A 12,197-nucleotide genomic window follows, 5' to 3' on the forward strand; every position below is an offset into this window, starting at 1 on the left:
CCACTGGAGAAGGGAATGGCAAACCACTTCAGTATTCTTGCCTTGAGAACCCCATGAACAGTATGAAAAGGCAAAAAGATAGGACACTGAAAGATGAACTCCCCAGGTTGGTAGGTGCCCAATATGCTACTGGAGATCAGTGGAGAAATAACTCCAGAAAGAATGAAGGGATGGAACCAAAGCAAAAACAACACCCAGTTTTGGACGGGACTGGTGATAGAAGCAAGGTTCCATGTTGTAAAGAACAATATTGCATAGGAACCTGGAATATTAGGTCCATGAAGCAAGGCAAATTGGAAGTGATCAAACAGGAGACGACAAGAGTGAACATTGACATTTTAGGAATCAGCAAACTAAAATGGACTGCAATGGGTGAATTTAACTCAGATGACCATTATATCTACTACTGTGGGCAGGAATCCCTTAGAAGAAATGGAGTAGCCATCAAGTCAACAAAAGAGTCCTAAATGCAGTACTTGGATGCAATATCAAAAATGACAGAATGATCTCTGTTCATTTCCAAGGCAAACCATTCAATATCATGGTAATCCAAGTCTATGCCTGGAACAGGAATGCTGAAGAAGCTGAAGTTGAACAGTTCTATGAAGACCTCCAAGACCTTCTAGAACTGACACCCAAAAAAGATGTCCTTTGCATTATAGGGGACTGGAATGCAAAAGTAGGAAGTCAAGAAACACCAGGAGTAACAGGTAAATTTTGCCTTGGAATACGGAATGAAGCAGGGCAAAGGCTAAAAGAGTTCTGCCAAGAAAACACACTGGTCATAGCAAACACTCTCTTCCAACAACACAAGAGAAGACTCTACACATGGAGATCACCAGATGATAAACACTGAAATCAGTTTGATTATATTCTTTGCAGCGAAATATGGAGAAGCTCTATACAGTCAGCAAAAACAAGACTGGGAGCTGACTGTGGCTCGGATCATGACCTCCTTATTGCCAAATTCAGGCGGAAATTGAAGAAAGTGGAGAAAACCACTATACCATTCAGGTATGACCTAAATCAAATCTGGATTTGCTCATCTATAACTCAATTAGTCTGTGTCCTGCCAGGAAATATGAGCAACATCAAATATAGGGACTTTTGTATAATAAATTGGTGAAATAGGTGATGTTGGAAAGCAAGAAGAAAATGATGAAATAACCCAAAGATTAATAACTTCTGGAAACAGTTACCATTATGATGGCTAAGGAATAAATAAGGGAGAAAGGCTGTTACTAGAACAAAAGTCCTCAGATTTTGCTGATGCATATTATGGCAGCCTGCAGAATATGAGTGAGAATTAACTCTGAGGATGTATTTTGAAAGAGTACAAAATGCATATTTGGATGAGGCCAAATTTGTTGATTTGGCATACTTCTCAGAGACTCTGAATTTAATATGTTAAATCCACTCTAATAATTTGTTTGCTTTGTTGACTGAAATCTGGGCTTAATGGTTGCCAACATCCAGTGAAGTTGAAAGATCAGAACATCTCTAACATAATACAGAAGGGGGGAAATCCAAAAGCTTAGGGAAATAGGAATGTAGTAATAGATGTATCATGTACCATCTGCTCCCTGATTATATAGCAATAGAGGACAAAAGGACACCTCCTTCCCTAAGGCACTGATAATACATGATTGAATGGAAAGGGCAGCATCATTGAAAGAATGATGGCAGCAGTCCTGTGCAGGCTGAGTCAGACTATAGAAATGATACCCTTGAGATGGACTTTCTTTTAACAGTGAGGATGACGTTCTCAGAATGAAAGATGCTTGGGGAAACTATAACAATGTGAATAAGAGTGTTTTGGCACTCATAATCTTTGGCAGGTGCTACTCTAACAGGATACCATGATTGAAACAGATTGGCAGTCTATTGAAGCATCACTTGATCTATGTAACACAAACAAACTCTGGGTTTGATGGACAGAAAACTTACTGAATCATCAGAGTGGACAATCATAGCCTCTCACCCTGTTTTCAGTTTATTCGAAAGGGATATCAGAGTCTCTTCAAAATTATGAATTACATGGCATGATATATTTAGACTGATGAAAGGAAAAAACACAATCAAGAATATTCTAATCAGCCTGGCGATCATTTAGATTTGAAAGAGAGATAAAAGGGTTTCACCAATAGGCAAAATCTAAATGAGTTTAACACCACTAAACCAGCTTTAAGAAGACATACAGATGGCTAACAAACACATGAAAAGATGCTCAACATCACTCATTATCAGAGAAATGCAAATCAAAACCACTATGAGGTACCATTTCACACCAGTCAGAATGGCTGCGATCCAAAAGTCTACAAATAATAAATGCTGGAGAGGGTGTGGAGAAAAGGGAACCCTCTTACACTGTTGGTGGGAATGCAACCTAGTACAGCCACTATGGAGAACAGTGTGGAGATTCCTTAAAAAACTGGAAATAGAACTGCCTTATGATCCAGCAATCCCACTGCTGGGCATACACACTGAGGAAACCAGAAGGGAAAGAGACACGTGTACCCCAATGTTCATCGCAGCACTGTTTATAATAGCCAGGACATGGAAGCAACCTAGATGTCCATCAGCAGATGAATGGATAAGAAAGCTGTGGTACATATACACAATGGAGTATTACTCAGCCATTAAAAAGAATACATTTGAATCAGTTCTAATGAGGTGGATGAAACTGGAGCCTATTATACAGAGTGAAGTAAGCCAGAAGGAAAAACATAAATACAGTATACTAATGCATATATATGGAATTTAGAAAGATGGTAACAATAACTCTGTATACGAGACAGCAAAAGAGACACTGATGTATAGAACAGTCTTATGGACTCTGTGGGAGAGGGAGAGGGTGGGAAGATTTGGGAGAATGGCATTGAAACATGTAAAATATCATGTAAGAAACGAGTTGCCAGTCCAGGTTCGATGCACGATGCTGGATGCTTGGGGCTGGTGCACTGGACGGCCCAGAGGGTTGGTATGGGGAGGGAGGAGGGAGGTGGGTTTGGGATGGGGAACACATGTATACCTGTGGCGGATTCATTTTGATATTTGGCAAAACTAATACAATTATGTAAAGATTAAAAATAAAATAAAATTAGAAAAAAAAAAAAAGAAGTTAACTAAGTGAAATAAAAAAAAAAAAAAACAGTATAATGTTTTACCTAAAAAAAAATGCAACAATAGCTCATATAAATGAAAATAAATTCATCCTCCCCTCAAAAAGGGGAAACAAAAATCTCATCAGTTATTGTATTCAACTGTGAAAGATGTCAGCTCCTCTTTTCTAGAATTAAAGATTACATGTTAAATTTATCCATGAAAAATGTACTTTATACAAAATGTTAGTAAAACAGAAGAATAATTACTATATTCAAATATGGAAACAATAAGTGCCTACAATTCTATTTGTATAATTGTTGTGAGGTTATACATGATATTTATAATTTTCATGAGATATTATATGTTTGTTTGTTTTATTTTTTTAACTTAAGCAAGAACCTCATATAGCCAAGGATCTTTACTAATTGGTCATCCCCCACTAAATCATTAATTGTCCTGTCTTTTTGTGTTGTCTTATTCTTCTATGACTTTGTAATAGATTATTTTAACTGTCTGTTGAAGTAAAATATGTATACACAAAGGTACTAATGTAATAAATGTACAGATCAAAAAAAAAAAAAGTAGATGACTTTATATTCTTGATTAAAGAGTACCATAGGTGTTAGGAAATGCATTAAGAACTACAATAAATATTCCAAATGGAAAAAAAAAAAAGAAATGTTAAAAGGTATTCTTTAAATGGAAAAGTAAAGATCATGACTAGAAATATAAAATTATAAAAAGAAAAATCTCATTAGTAAAGGCAATTCTATGGAAACAGTGGTAAATGAACTACTTATAAATCAAGTAATGTGATTAAAAGACAAAAGTAAAATCTCCTATATAAAAAGTAGTTAATGGATATAGGAAACAAAAAGATATAAAGTAAAAAAATCAAACATGGGATAAGGAGTAAAAATTTAGGGTTGTTAGAATGTATTTGAATTTAATAGATCATTCAGTTCAGTTCAGTCACTCAGTCGTGTCTGACTCTTTGTGACCCCATGAACTGCAGCACGCCAGGCCTTGCTGTCCATCACCAACTCCCAGAGTCCACCCAAACGCATGTCCATTGAGTCGGTGATGCCATTCAACCATCTCATCCTATGTCTTCCCCTTCTCATCCTGCCCTCAATCTTTCCCAGCATCAGGGTCTTTTCCAATGAATCAGCTCTTCACATCAGGTGGCCAAAGTATATGGAGTTTCAGCTTCAACATCAGTCCTTCCAATGAATACCCAGGACTGATCTCCTTTAGTATGGACTGATTGGAACTTCTTGCAGTCCAAGGGATGCTCAAGAATCTTCTCCAACACCACAGTTCAAAAGCATCAATTCTTCGGCGCTCAGCTTTCTTTATAGTCCAACTCTCACATCCATATGTGACCACTGGAAAAACCATAGCTTTGACTAGATGGACCTTTGTTGGCAAAATAATGTCTCTGCTTTTTAATATGCTGTCTAGGTTGGTCATAACTTTCCTTCAAAGGAGTAAGCATCTTTTCATTTCATAGCTGCAATCACCATTTGCAGTGATTTTGGAGCCCAGAAAAATAAAGTCTGACACTGTTTCCACTGTTTCCCCATCTATTGCCATGAAGTGATGGGACCAGATGCCATGATCTTTGTTTTCTAAATGTTGAGCTTTAAGCCAACTTTTTCACTCTTCTCTTTCACTTTCATCAAGAGGCTCTTTAGTTCTTCTTCAATTTCTGCCATAAGGGTGGTGTCATCTCCATATCTGAGGTTCTTGATATTCCTCCTGGCAATCTTGATACCAGCTTGTGTTCCTGCCAGCCGAGTGTTTCTCATGATGTACTTTGCATAGAAGTTAAATAAGCAGGGTGACAATATACAGTCTTGACATATTTCTTTTCCTATGTGGAACCAGTCTGTTGTTCCCTGTCCAGTTCTAACTGTTGCTTCCTGACCTGCATACAGATTTCTCAAGAGGCAGGTCAGGTGGTCTGGTATTCCCATCTCTTTCAGAATTTTCCACAGTTTATTGTGATCCAGTCAAAAGCTGGAGGCATAGTCAATAAAGGCTTTGGCATAGTCAATAAAGTAGAAATAGATGTTTTTCTTGAACTCTCTTGCTTTTACATGATCCAGAGGATGTTGGCGATTTGATCTCTGGTTCCTCGGCCTTTTCTAAAACCAGCTTGAACATCTGAATGTCACAGTTCATGTATTGCTGAAGCCTGGCTTGGAGGATTTTAAGCATCACTTTACTAGCGTGTGAGATGAGTACAATTGTGCAGTAGTTTGAGCATTCTTTGGCATTGCCTTTCTTTGGGATTGGAATGAAAACTGCCCTTTTCCAGTCCTGTGGCCAGTGCTGAGTTTTCCAAATTTGCTGGCATATTGAGTGTAGCACTTTCACAGCATCATCTTTCAGGATTTGAAATAGCTCAACTGGAATTCCATCATCTCCACTAGCTTTGTTTGTAGTGATGCTTCCTAAGGCCCACTTGACTTCACATTCCAGGATGTCTGGCTCTAGGTGAGTGATCACACCATCATGATTATCTAGGTCATGGAGATCTGTTTTGTACAGTTCTTCTCTGTATTCTTGCCACCTGTTGTTAATATCCTCTGCTTCTGTTAGGTCCCTATCATTTCTGTCTTTTATTGAACTCATCTTTGCATGAAATGTTCCCTTGGTATCTCTAACTTTCTTGAGGGGATCTCTAGTCTTTCCCATTCTATTGTTTTCCTCTATTTCTTTGCATTGATCACTGAGGAGGCTTTCTTATCTCTCCTTGCTATTCTGTGGAACTCTGCATTCAAATGGGTATATCTTTCCTTTTCTCCTTTGCTTTTCACTTCCCTTCTTTTCACAGCTATTTGTAAGGCCTCCTCAGACAGCCATTTTCACATGGTTATCCCTAACTGAACAGATTCACATAGGTATCCCTAATTGAAAGGAGAACTGAGAAATAATTACTAGTATTGGATACTTTTGTTCTCCAAAATCATTTTTATTTATGAGGAAAAAGAGAAGTATCTGTTTAGAATAGGTGGTATAAAATGTCAAACAACCCATTTACTATGGGAAGATAAGAACTGGAATACTGGGCTGCATTCCTGCAATGGCATGAACTGACTATACCTGGAAGGATATCTTCTCTACAGATGTCTCACTGATTGTACTGCCTGTGAGGCTCCTTTAGGAATTTGTGATTACGGTTCCAATACTGCAGGATATTCAGGGACTTGGCTCTATATCCTACAGCATATAAAGTATGATGGTCATATTTAATGAATATATGTAATTGTTCTTTGGGTAAATAATTTCTTCATTTTTTTTCATTTTCCATTTCCATTTAGTTCCTCTGTAGGTTTCCTCCTAGTTTTCTTCATTGTATTTCCTTCTCTCTTAGACTTTACATTTTTTCTCTCCTTTTTATCTTGGCCAAATTTTACTTTTTGGTTCTGATCAGATAGTTTTTTCCACATTTCCTTTTTGCTTTATCCTACCCATTGTCTTTCCATCTACCTAATTCTTATCTTTTTTCTTCCTTCCCTTATCTCACACATTCTGTGCTACCAACATGTTTGTTTTCACTATTAATTCCCAGAGCCTTTTCTGTTTACATTTCATCATTTTCCTCATTGTTTTCTGGCTTGTCTTTGTTTCCTTATACTTTTGTAGCTGCTTTTTTTTTTTCATCCACCATTTCAAGATCAGAGGCTTCATTTAGATTTCTTGTAACTTTTTATTCAATTTCTATTTGTCTCTAGTAGAAATTAAAATGCATTGGTGTGATATTGTTTTAAAATATTTAAATGCCTTCTTTGACTAGTAGAATAGCCAAATGATCTATAATTATGTAAACATCCAACATAAGTAAACTGAGTTTGAACATGTCCTTAATGAAAAAGAATGTGATCTCATCAGTATAGTGTTTCAATGTGTATATATAGTTTGCATCAATTGTAAACTTTCTTAGAAACCTCAAAAAGGTTAGCTGAGAATGATACTGGCAAGATAAACAGAGATACTGAGAGAAGACGTAGATGGATGGTAGAATGATTAATGCTGTATCTACAGAGTACAGGTGTTTGGTCCTTGAGTAAGTAGTCAGAAAACAAATTGAACATTTATTCTCCTTGACAGAGGGATTAAGAAATGTGGTTGATTATACCTTTATAAACGAAGCTTTGAGTAAACTGCTGTCTTGATTGATTTCTTTGGTATTTGCTAACACTGCAACTGAACATTCTGCTGGGAATTCTTTTATTTGTGTTTGCTTCCTGAAGATGTGAATTAACTCATAATTAATGAGATTAATAAAGACATTGTGAAATAGCTGTGATAGTTTTATTAACAACTACACTGGAGTCTAATCGAACACAAAATATTTTAGGCACAGCGATGGTGTTTGCATAAAACTTTTTCAACATTAAAATGCAAGAGGTTAACATAACATTTCACTAGAATGTGATGGAAAAAAGAATATTAGAGTGGGACCTAAATCTGAGTCTACTACAATCCATACCTATTGTTTATTTGAAAACAAAGAGCTTGATTTATTCATTCAGATTTCTTCAAAGTAGATTTCATCACACATCAGGCGGTTTTTGAACACCTTTTACTATCTGGGGCTATAAGGACAAAATGCTGTAAATAATAGAGAAGTCTAATGCAGCAAAAGATCAGGCAATAGAGTGTTGAATGATAAGAATTATGAAGAGAGAAAACAATTCTCTGAGAAAGAATAAGGTGAGTTGTGGGAGTATTTTTTGGACTTTCCTTCATCAAGGAAAACCACCCTGAAGAGGAACTTTATAAGGTGAGATCTGAAAGGTGACTAAGGCCAGCAAGGTAAGTATTGGAGGTAATGGCATCACAGAAGAAAGATTCAAAATAGGGCAAATTATCTCAGGAAGAAAGAATTTGGCTCTTTCAAAAACCTGAAAGAATCACGAGTGTAGTTGGAACAGCATGTGACAGAGAGACTGTGGCAAGTTAGGCAACGGATAGATCAGTAAAGGGCTTTAATTTTGTTCTAATTGCAGTAAGAAGAGGACCCCTAACGTGGCTATAAGTTTTGTGATAAAACATATATTTTTAAAATATAACTTTATAAAGCAATTCACTATTAAAATTTCACATATATCTTAAAGAAAAGCACAGCCTCTCATACACCCACCACTCATATTGATCTACCAATGTTGCTGAAGACTTAGAAAATGTCACAATCTAAAAGTTGAGCATTACATTTCATTCAGTGGAAATTTTAAGGACTTAAATTTAAAATGCTGCCCAGGAGGTAGCATCTCAAGTAGCCCTGACGGAATTGCTCTGAGGAGGTGAGGGGAGGAGCCAGGTTATATAGGAGTAGCTGTTATACAGAAGTTCTGCAACAAAGGGCAGGTAGTCTGAACATCAAAAGTATTTTTATGAACTGAAGAAAACCAAATATCTCAAGAAATTTAGTGCTTGTCTATGTATGAGAAGATGCAAGAGTCTGGGCTCACTGAAATCATTCCTTTCAATATGTGTCTCAGCTACCTGGAGCCAGTACCCTTTTTTTTCCTTTGGTTTTTTCTTTATATATATATATATATATCTTGAGTTCCTCAGTGCTCACAATATGGAGTGGCCACAGCCTATTGACTGCTAGATAGCATGTATTGTTCTTCCTGGGCACCCTTAGGGCTCAGAAATTCACATTTGGAGGGCTAGAATCACTAATGTCTATGACATCCTAGTTTACGGATATGGCAGGAATACTCCATTTCTCACTGCTATAAAACAGTGTTCTTACCCATTTGATTGACTTATCATCACACTCAATGGGCTATTTCATATATCATTTATACATACCTCATTATTGGAAAGAAGTTTATGTATCTTTTGTCAAACCAATACTACTTGAGATGCTGTTTTTGTAGATATAACCACATAATAAGGGGCACTTTTTCTATTATATCAAAAATAGAAAGTATGATCCATTGGAAATAAAATGACTTTAAATATCCCACAACCACCCACCCACAAAAGAAAAACAACCCTGAAAATTATCTAGAAGAACATCCTTTTCAGTATTTATTGAAATTATGCTAACTAGTGAGTTTACCTGCTTTTCCAGGCTTCTTACACAAAAGCCTGAGGCAAGAGAAGGAATCATTACTCTTAAGCCATGAAAATAGGATTTGATCTTTTCTCTCCACACATGTAGCAAGGGTGGGTGTAGGGAGACCTTCAACTGAACATTTTAGAGATTGAGAAACCTGCTGGGCAAGAAGATTCCAACATCAGTGAGAAGGTCTGCAGTGACCAGTTAGTGAGTTGATATGAATTGTTTGAGGTGCCCCAAGGTTAGAGCTCTACTTCACAACTTTGTACTGTCAGAAGGCCAACATGTAGTTGGCATCTGTTGGTATTCAGCTGCCAGTCAGTATTGTTAGGTAATAGAATAAAGAGTCCAAAATAATGGTTAAAAAGCAGCAGCTAAGAGGCAGACAAAGAAAGGGGAAAGCCTGAGAAAAAGAGGACAAAGTGAAAATCCCAGGACCAGCGTGGGAACCTCCTGTGGGGAAAAACATGCACCCTTCCAGACTGGTAGTGGGTATGAGCCCTGTTTTGCATAGGGCAGGCTCTAGCGTGAGGAGATAAAAAGTATAAAAAAGGGAAATCAAGATGGGTTGATGCCACTCCTTTGAGGTCAGGCACCCTCACCTCTTGAGGGTGTACTAACTGCTATTTGCTTAACAAAATCTTGAACCGTAACCAAGCTGTAACAGTGCTCCATCGTTTCAAATCTTTGCTAGGATGAGACCAAACCACAGAAAGAAGCGCACCCACCTGATAGTATTAAGCAGGGAAACAAAATCAACCAAGAATAAACTGTGACACCACTGGAGAAGAGTACCTGTGCTTTTCTTTGTCTCTCTTCGCCACCTAACATGTTTAAGGATAAAAGATCTGGAGTTAAACTGAGCAACAGAGATGACTTTCACCTATGAAACCAGTTAGAAACTTGTGAGATGATCTGCCATGTTATTTTTTTATCAGGCAGGTCCCTAAGAGAAAAACAATGACACGTTCAATTTAGCATCGTTTTTGGAGAACTTAATAAACTGACAAGTAACAAGTGTGTGACCAGATTGAAGAAAAAAAAAAAAAAAAAGACACAGGGATATTGCAGTAGTCTGATTAATGAGAGGACTGTTACTACCTCAAACCTAAAAGGTGGAGAAAGGGAGCTGTTCCTCAAAGGAGAATCTATGGAGAGGGCACTTTAAGAGCAGCTGTAACCTTAAGTCAAGTGTATGCTGGAGAATAAATGCATTGATGTTTTTCTCTTTTTCCTACATCTGAACTCCCACTCAGCTTCCCAATAGATAAACTGGAAACCAGACAGATGTTATAAGATTTCACTAGTCTTTGCAGGTCAGCTTGAGATGATATCAGTGTGGGTTCACAGGTGGAGAGGTAGGGAGAACATGTCTGGTGCACTTTTAAACAAAGAGAATCAAATGTTCAGTAGAGCATAGTTGAAGTGATTGCAGAAAAAAACATGTCCTTTTATTTTTAACTCACCAAGTTTGCCAGAATCATGGCTCCTAAAAACTTTTCTGCCAGGAGTTTAAAATAATTAGCTGTCAAAATGTTTTTCTGATTTTCAGATCAAATTTAGAAGAGGAATAAATAGATATTGTTAGGGAAAGAATGAGCAAATAAAGAAAGAATCATAATTATTATTTGCAAGACAATCTTTGCAGTATAATTCTTGGAAAAGGAGTAAAGATGTAATAATAGTAAAAATAAATTGTGTTTATCATCTTTTTGCCTTTATAAATTAATTGCTGGGCATCATTAAAGTCACTTGTCCTTTTGGAGCCTCTTTCTTTATTCATTAAATATTATTATCTTCCACTAGTTTTCAGTGCAGATTAAAGGAGACATAATAATGTTAAGCATGTGATCATTTTGACTAGCCTGAAATTCACCTCTAATAGTCATATAAAGGAGTTAAATCATTTTAAAAAGAGAGTTGATATATGGACGTAACATTGAAAATACCATAATTGAGTATTTTGATTTGTCTTGTACTTAGAGAAAAAGGTGACCTTTTTGGTTTGGGTTTGAAAAGGATAAATGAATCAGTATCTTCAGAGGGGCATAGATATTTCAGGAAGAGATTTATTGATCTAGTATTATGATTTAACAGAACTGTGACCAATTAAGGTCATCATTTTCTAAGATCTCTGCACACTTTGTCATTGAGAGGAACACACTGATTACCTAAATAGGCACTCTGAGTGACAAACTCAGGGAAACTTTGGGACATTTGGCAGAGGGTGGCTCCAAACAGGGAGTGTCTGCAGGGGATGCAGAGTCTCCTGGGGTAAAATTAGCCAGGTAAGGTGCAGCCGAATGCCCTGGTGGCTGACCTTGAAGCAAGTAGAGTGAGGCATCCTCGAAGGAGGCATTATGATCTGCTCAATCTTATGTGCCCTCACCCTGAAAGCATTCCAAGATAATTTTACTTTCCTGAACTGGCCATATTTCTCAACACTTCTGTCTTTCAAACTTCTTCCCTCCTGTGGGAGTGTCATACCTGTTCTTGCCACCTCTGCACCTGCTTGGATTAGTTCCTATTTTTCTGCCATGAGTTAGTGAAAGTCTTGGCTTAGCTAAACCTCACTCAGATATGTGCTAGGACTTGTCAGCCATTGTCCTATGCATTCATCTCTCATAACTTTTACCACACTATGATGTTATTAATAGATTAGGTTGCCAATGAGACGAAGAGGCAGGGGATAGAAAGTTATGCCTTTTCATTGCAGCTTCTAGGAATTTTCCTGCCACATATTTATTTTTCTTAAATAAATGCATGGATGGTTGAAAGAATGCATGGACACTAGAGGCTTGCTAGTACTATGCCATTAATCTAGGCATCAATAGAGTTTTCAGAGAGTCATGTTTAGCCTTGACTTGACTTCCAAGAAATGTGACTCAAGTTCTTTTGAGCTGCTTATCAGAGTCCATATCTTCTTGATCCTGCGCTCTTTTCTATATTGCTATAATGTATTTTAACTCTATTATAAAATACAGATTATACTTAATTTATTGGCCCA

The sequence above is a fragment of the Bos grunniens genome, chromosome 12 (assembly GCF_055505025.1).
Source record: "Bos grunniens cultivar Pamir isolate PY7600 chromosome 12, Bosgru_T2T1.0, whole genome shotgun sequence".
NCBI lineage: Eukaryota > Metazoa > Chordata > Mammalia > Artiodactyla > Bovidae > Bos > Bos grunniens.